Consider the following 8862-nt stretch of genomic DNA (forward strand, 5'->3'; position numbering starts at 1 on the left):
TTCTTTTCTCTTTTCTTATATTGTTGATCTCAATTCAATTATCATCTATATGAAGATGACTCAAATTTATCTGTCCAAATAGAGCTTAATCTCTTTCCAGCTTCCATTCTCCAGGTATCTATTAGACATCTTTAACTGGATGTTCAGTAGACATCTTAAACTCAAAAACATAAACAAAATGAAACTCATTATGTCGCCCCCTCTCCCCACCAAAAAAAATCCTTGACTCTTCCTAACTTTCCTATTAATGTTATGGCTATCACCATTCTCCCATTTATCCAGTCAGGCAATCTAGTTATCATCTTTTTCTCTTCACTCTTTCTCACCCAGCCCTGTATCCAATCAGTTTTGATGGACTATATTTTCTACCTTCTCATTTATATCTCCCCTGGTTCACTCTGTAAACACCCTGGTAAGTTCTCATTTTATTCTTTTTTTTTTTTTTTAGGCAATAGGGGTTAAGTGACTTGCCCAAGGTCACACAGCTAGTAAGTGTCAAGTGTTTGGTCTGAGGCCAGATTTGAACTCAGGTCCTCCTGACTTCAGGGCTGGTGCTCTTCCACTGTGCCATCTAACTGCCCCAGGTAAGCTCTTATTAACTCACATCTGGAATGTTGTTATAGCTTTCTCTTATCCCTTCTCCAAGTCTCTCCCCATTCTAATTCATTTTCTACTCAGCTGTTAATTTTATCTTCCTAAAACACCTTTCCAACCAAATATGACTCTTACCTCCAATTTCATAAAGCTCCAGTGGCTCCCTATTCATAACCATTACCTTCATTACTTGGCCCCTTCCTACTTTTCCAGTCATCTTACACCTTAATCCCTTTAACATACTCTTATGATCCACTGACACTTGGCTCTTTACTATTCTTTTCACATTATACTCCATTTATTGGCTCCCAACATTTTAACTGGCTATAGTCATTAATCTTAGACACTCTCTTCTTATCTCCCTGACTCCTGTTTTCATTCTCAGCTAAAGTTCCACTTTCTGTAAGAAGCCTTACTCAATCTTCCTTAATGTTAGTATCTTCCTTCTGAAAATAGTCCCATTTTAGCCTGTGCGTATTATCTTTGAACATAAATGTTTTCATATTATTTCCTTCATTAAAACACAAATTACTTGTGAGAGCAAAGTGTTTTGTTTGTATCCCTAAGGCTTAGCACAGTACTTGAGACATAGTAGGCATTTAATAAGTCTTAGTTGACTGATCAACCTATGAGGTCCCACAGACAGTATGTGTTAGACGTAAGATTCACATAGGTCTTACAAACTCTCAGACTACTTCTGTAGCAACTTAACAATGCTGAACTACTTTGAATATTGTAATGTTCTGGAGCGAGGGAAAAATTACTTCAGATTTCTATATTTTAGGATGTAAAAGAACCCATTTCTGCTCATTTGTTCTGCATAAGGTAGCAAAAAAGTATTGCTCAAGATGATTTGAAGAAAGACAATTTCTTTATAGCTTCCCATTCTGGAGCAATTTAAATTGATATCTTAGTCTTGCTCATAATAGCATATGTGTTCTGTACTAGCATGGCCAATTTATTCATAGTACTAGCAATGGCTCAGGCACATGAGAATGTGGGTTCATATCATATTTCTAACATTTACTTATCCTCAAGTAAGACCTTCATCCTTAATTTCCTCATTTATAAAAACATAGAGTTGGATTAGATGACCTTTGAAACCCATTCATTTGCTAGCTCATGATCCTATTATCCTTTATTTCTTGAACCCAGGGCTATTTAGAAAATGGAAGAAGTCCCAATGGAAGCATCCCGATGCTTAGAACAAAGTCAAAAAACAGTGTGCCAGAGAACCATTTAAATGACAGTTCTTTAATAGTTAACCCATTTTCAGTAATCAGTGTTATCATGCTGTGTTTGGAATTATATATTGTTATTTATTTGGTTACTTTACAATAGCCAGGGTTCCTGGATGCATTACAAAATTAAAACTGTAAATTAACCAACCATGTCCAATGATGGTTGGCACCAGAAATGGAGAGCCTAGTCTTGCCAAGCAGCTGCCAATGAAGAGGGGAAAATGGACCCCCCTCACTTCCACTTAACATTATAAGTAAACACTGACCTTTTGAAGTATTTTTGAAAGTATTCCAGTTGATTAAATGTCTGGTACTGAGAATTTATTTTTTATCTTAAAAGTGAGGGTAAGAAATCCTCAGCCAGTCTTTATTGCTGAATATATACTAAGCTCAATAAATACTAAACTTTATTCAATTATCATAAGACTTGAAGATTCACTAGATCTGGAGTGGTACATTCCTTGTTTTTTGTTTTTGTTTTTGTTTTTTTTTTGTAACTGCTTTTGTTAAAGAGCTACATTTGGAAGAAATCTATTAGATTCTTACTGTTCAAACTTATATTTAACATTTTCCTTCTCAAAGGAAGTTTTGTAAAAGGGACTCCTTTGGGAATATTGAATTTGGGTTTTTTTTAAACATTTCTTTCTGACTTCTCCTATTTCTTATTTTAGCATCTGAACTGCATTGTGTGCACATGCACACACACACACACACACACACACACACACACACACACTGACAATTCATTTTCTCTATGAGGAAGAATTGCCTTCTGGCCTCTGGTCATCTTCCTTCCAAGGTGTTGACAATACTACTTCATGTTGGAATGTAGTTAATCTTCACCAAACCCCTCCTGGCTAATTCAAATATGTGTGTGTGTGTGTGTGTGTGTGTGTGTGTGTGTCTATATATATATACACACATATATATACATATATATATATATATTTTGGATATTATATACATAGTTTTTGGAGATATATATATATATATATATAGTTTTTGTGCATGTGTATATATATAGATATATCTATATCTATATATATCTCCAAAAACAAAACTATATATATATATATATAATATTATATATATAGTTTTGTTTTGTTTTTGGGTTCCTTTTTCATCTTTTCAGTAATAAATTTCTATTCACCAATATTTGACAAGGCTTTTGTGAAACCCTAGTACATTTTACTTAGACCTTTAATCCAGAATAAACGAACTTTCTGCTTAGTCCAAATATTAAAGTTTTCACTTGTTGGCTTTTAGGCTTCTCATTTTGCACTTTTCTCCATTTTCAAGCAGCAAGGTGATTTGAATTATTGAAAGAAAACATAGGCACAAATAATGAACAATCATTTAAAAAAAAAAAACTTACAGAACCTGAATTTCTAGTTAAAGTGAAATGAATAACAATCCTGATAATTCATATTCCATGAATTTAAAACTTGAAACCGAAGAAGTTTGAGTGTGTGTGTATGTTTATGCATCTATGTATCTATGTGTTTGTTCCTACAGCACCCAGCAAATATTAGGTGCTGAATAAATCTGTTTTTGCATGTAAGTGAACTTACCATATTGACTTTCCATAATGATTTAACTATATGAATATCATCTGATATTTCTTTAATATTTTACTACTTTAAGGTTTTATTACTGTTGTTAAACAGGATCACATGGTTAGTAAGTGTTTGAGACTGGATTTGAACTCAGATCTTTCTAACTCCAGACCCAGTGCTCTATACACTGAGCCATTTACCTAACCTACTTTAAGGTTTACAAAATGCTTTATGTACTTTGGTTCATTTGAATGCCATAATGATATTTTTACACAGTTATTGTTATTCTCATGTTATGGATGAGGAAGCTGAATGATTTTGAATCCATTCAGTTAGGAAATATCAGAGGCAGAATTTGAATCCTGATCTTCCTGGTTCTAATTCCAGTGCTCCTCTTTTTCGATATACTATTACTAACTAAATTTTTTGATGCTTAACCAACATCTTTAGGCTGATCAAATCATTAAGTTTGTGGAACATCAGACCACACGATATTCAGGAACTCTCCACATTGATGCCTTACCTGGAAGCCATGTCTGGACTTAATGATTATAGCGAACTCCTCAACAATGCTCAAAATTGTCCTAAGAAAGGAAAATCCTTCTTTCAATTAGAAATGTCCAAAAACTGAAGAGCTTTTCAAGGATCTAGTTGGTTCCCATTTATTCTAAATGTTCAAACAAAAGCTGAATATGTCTTTTGTTGTTGTTGTTGTTATACTGTTACAGAGAGGATTCTTCTTCAAGTATGGATTAGAGGAGACAAGATAGCATCTAAGATAACATTCAGCTCAGAAATTCTGTGATTCTTTTCTTAAAGTTTTTTGAATATTGGAAAGATTGTCTATTCCATATTATTTGACATAATCAAACAGTACATATATTTTTTCTGTATGTAATGAAAAATAACCTAATTTTGCATGATCATTTCAATGGAAGACTTTTAGGATCATCATAATTTCAGAATGCCTCCTTAATGTCCTTAGTTCTCTCATGGACCAAGCCTCTGCTACAACAACCACAAATTTCAATCCAGTTGTTTGCAACATAGATATTGTCAATTTCTGAGAACTAATGTGTTCTCGTCTTAAGTGAAGTTTCAGAATTTGTTGAGAAATTGTAATTTAGCTTTTACCATTATGTCTCATCATTCTCAAGACAATGGGCTGAAATATTTGAGTGATCTATTAGTAATATTGTCAATGCTAGCTCAAACCACAACTACATGTTATGAACAGGCTGCAAAAGGAAATTGTACCTGCCTCCCACCCACATTCTTAATAAATGCACACTGCAACCACATTCAAAGTGAGTTTGTCTTGGCATATGCACTCAAGAGGTCTTTATCCAGCTAGATCTACAAACCTATTAGGTCCATATTATTAGTTCTCTGAATGGGAGCTGATTTCTATCCCCTCATGGTTGTCTATTGTCATGGGTCTTATTTTAAAGTCTCAAATTATTCAATCAATCAAATGCCTGTTTCTTGCACAAAAGTCAGAAAAGTCAAAGTCTTGAATTGGACTACTGAAGTAGGGTTGGCTAATCGAGTTTGTCAATTTAATACCTCTCAATGGGTTTTCAACAATAACAACAAGAAGAGTCAATCATACTGATTTGCTCAATTACTAATTGTTCTGAGATTTTTCTACAGATAATGAGGCAGGAAATGTGCCATCTGAAGAAGCAGTTACCAGGTTACATTTCCATAAAGGTTGGCTCCCTGGATCAGGGCTGCTGGGGGCCAGGCTAGAAGCTGGACCAGTGATCTGCAGAATATTGCTTTTCCCAGGGCTCTTATGTTCAGGGTCCTGGGCTAGTTCCATTTGGTTTAAGAGATGGTGCCAAGATGGTGGAGTAAGCAGTAAGTTGCTCTCACTCTCCTTTATTGACCTTGAAAAACCCAGAAAATACCACCGCAGGAAAAATCCTGGAACAGTGGAGCCAGCAGAAAGACAGGGTACAACAGATTTTTAGCTCATGAGGCTAGGAGGATTAACAGAAATGGTCCCTCTTACTGTGGCTGAAGGGGATGAGTACAGGACAGGAGGTATCCCAGTAAGCCAGTGGCAAGCCCCACCTCAGCAAACCATTAGGAGATCCTGAGCCACAGGGAGGTGGAGCGAGCAAGTGCCAACACCACGATTCCCCATGTGCCTTGGCACAGTCAGGGGAACTGGCAGACACCAGTGCAGAGAACCACCAATTGTGCCGCAGAAGAACATCCACCAGCGGATGAGCTTACCTGTGCTCTAGCATAGCCCCAGGTAAGGAGTTGACCTCCAGTGGTCAGACCACCCCCACCCACACACCCCTCCCTGCCAGCTTCAGTGTAACCCTGGGGAAGTGCAGAAAAAACCCACATGGCCTCTGCACACACCAGCCACTACCACCTGCTCCAGCGTAGCACCAGGTAAGCTACAGCCTCTACTGGCTCTAGCTGCCAGAACCTGAGGCCCCAGCACACAAAGCCAGTAACCAGACCCCTAACCCCCTGCACAAGAAGTGTGAGACAATAGCCCCTGTGCCCCAGAAGCAGGGATCAACTTTAAAAGCCAGTAAAAAGGAAAACAACATGAATAAGAAGCAACATAGGAAAGCAAAGACCATAGATTGTTACTATAAGGACATGGGAGATCAAAACACAAATTCAGAAGAGGACAGCATTGTCAATCTACCCACATCTGAAACCTCAAAGGGGAATATGAACTGTTTTGAAGCCCAAAAAACCTTCTTGGAAGAGCTTAAGAAGGATTTTCAAAGTCAATTAAGAGAGGTAGGAAAAAAATGGAAAAGGAAATGGCAGATATGCAAGAAAGACTCAATAGCTTAGAAAAGGAAGGACAAAAATTAACTGTAGAAGAGGAGACATTGAAAAGTAGAATTGGCCAAATGGAAAAGGAGGTACAAAAGCTAACTGAAGAAAATAATTCACTGAATAATAGAACTGGGCAATTGGAAGCTGATGATTCTATCAGACATCAAGAATCAGTCAAACAAAGTCAGAAGACTAAAAAAAAATGGAAGAAAATGTAAAATACTTCATTGGAGAAACAACTGACCTGGAAAATAGAACCAGGAGAGATAACTTAAGAATTATTGGCCTACCTAACAGCCATGATGAAAAAATTTAAAAAAAAAAAAGAGCCTGGGCAGCATCTTTCAGGAGATCATCAAGGAAAACTGCCCTGAGGCCCTAGAACCAGAGGGTAAAGTGGTTATCAAAAGAATCTACTGATCACCTCCTGAAAGAGATCACAAATTGAAAACACTAAGGAATACTATAGCCAAATTTCAGAATTATCAGACCAAAGACAAAATAATATGAGGAGAGAGGAAGAAACAATTCAAATATCATGGAACCACAGTTAAGATTAAGCAGGACCTTGCACCCTCTTCATTAAAAGATCGGAGGGCTTAGAATATGATATTCCATAAGGCAAAGGAGATTGTATTACAACCAAGAATCAATTATGAAGCAAAATTTAGCATAATCTTTCAGGGGAGGAGATGGACATTCAATGAGATAGGGGACTTCCAGACTTTGCTGATGAAAAGACCAGAGCTCAATGGAAATTTGATCTTCAAATACAAGACTCAAGCAAGGCATAAAAATGTAAACAAGAAAGGGTTAAAAAATGTTATTCAATAAGGTTAAACTGCTTACATCCCCACATGGGAAGATGATACTTATAATTCTTGAGAACCATATCTTTATTACGACATTTAGAAGGAATATATATAGACAGAGGGGGTGGGATTAAGTTGACTTTGATGTGATGATAAAAAACCTAATGAAATGGTGTAAAGGCACTATAATGGGAGAAGAGGAAAGGAGGAAGCAGAAAAGGGTAAATTACATCATGTGAAGAGACATAAAAATACATGACAGTAGAGAGAAAGAAGGGAGGGAGATGATCATTGTTTGAACTTTACTCTTATCGGATTTGGCTCAAGGAGGGAATACTCAGTTAAGTATAGAATTTGAACTTGACACAGAGTCAGTAGGAAGGGAAAGGGGAAAGAAAAGGGAAGAGGGAATAGAAGGGAGGGAAGAAGTAGTAAGGGAAAAGGGAAAGAACAGGGAGGAAGATGATAGAAGAGAGAGAAGATTGAGGGAGGCAGTGGTCAAAAGCAAAACTCCTTTGGGGAGGGAAAGGGAAAAAGGACAAATAAAAACATAAATTGGGGGGAGAGAATAGGAAGGAGAGACATGTTGTTTATAAGAAACACATTTGAAGCAGAGGGATACACACAGAGTAAAGGTAAAATAAAAGGCTGGAACAGAATATATTATATTTTAGCTGAAGTTAAAAAAAAAATCAAGTGTAGCAATCCAGATCTCAGGCAAAGCAAAAGCAAAATTAGATCTAATTAAGAGAGATAAAGAAGGAAACTATATCCTGCTGAAATGCACCATAGAAAATGAAGTAATATCATTACTAAACATATATGTACCAAGTGATATAGCATCCAAAATGTTGGAGTAGAAGTTAAGGGAATTACAGGAACAAACAGACAACAAAATTATACTAGTGGGGACCTTAACCTCCCCCTCTCAGAACTAGATAAATCTAAGCACAAAATAAACAAGAAAAAAAGTTAAATTGGTAAGTAGAATTTCAGAAAAATTAGGTATGATAGACCACTGGAGAAAAGTGAATGAGGACAGAAAGGAATATACTTTTTTCTCAGTGGTATATGGCACCTACACAAACATTGACCATGTAGTAGAGCATAAAAAAACTTCACAATCCAATGTAGAAAGGCAGAAATATTAAATGCATCCTTTTTCAGATCATGATGCAATAAAATTATATTTAATAAAGGACCATGAGAAGTTAGACTAAAAATCAATTGGGAACTAAAGAATCTAATCCTAAAGATTGAGTGTGTCAAACAACAAATCAATTCTAAGAGAATGAGAATAATGAGAGAAATACCAAAATTCATGGGATGCAGCAAAAGTGGTTCTTAGGGGAAATATTTATCTCTAAATGCTTACATGAATAAAAAAGAGAAAGAAGAGATCAGTGAATTGGGCAGGCAACAAAAAAGCCAGAAAAAGAACAAATTAAAAATCCTCAATTAAATACCAAATTATAAATACTAAAAACCAAAGGAGAGATTATTAAAACTGAAGAAAACTGTTGTTCTAATAAATAAAAATAAGAGCTGGTTTCATGAAAAAAAAAAACAATAAAATACATAAACCTTTGGCTAATTTGATTAAAAAAGAAAGAAGAAAGCCAAATTACCACTCTCAAAACTGAAAATTGTCAATTCACCACCAAGGAAGAGGAAATTAAAACAATAATTAGGGACTATTTTGTCCAACTGTATGCCGATAAATTTAACAATCTTATTGAAATGGATGAATATTTACAAAAAAGTAAATTGCCCAGATTAACAGAAGAGGAAGTAAAATACTTAAATAATCCCATCTCAGAAAAAGAAATTGAATAAACCATC

The sequence above is a fragment of the Vombatus ursinus genome, unplaced genomic scaffold, assembly GCF_900497805.2.
Source record: "Vombatus ursinus unplaced genomic scaffold, bare-nosed wombat genome assembly UNPS02007408.1, whole genome shotgun sequence".
NCBI lineage: Eukaryota > Metazoa > Chordata > Mammalia > Diprotodontia > Vombatidae > Vombatus > Vombatus ursinus.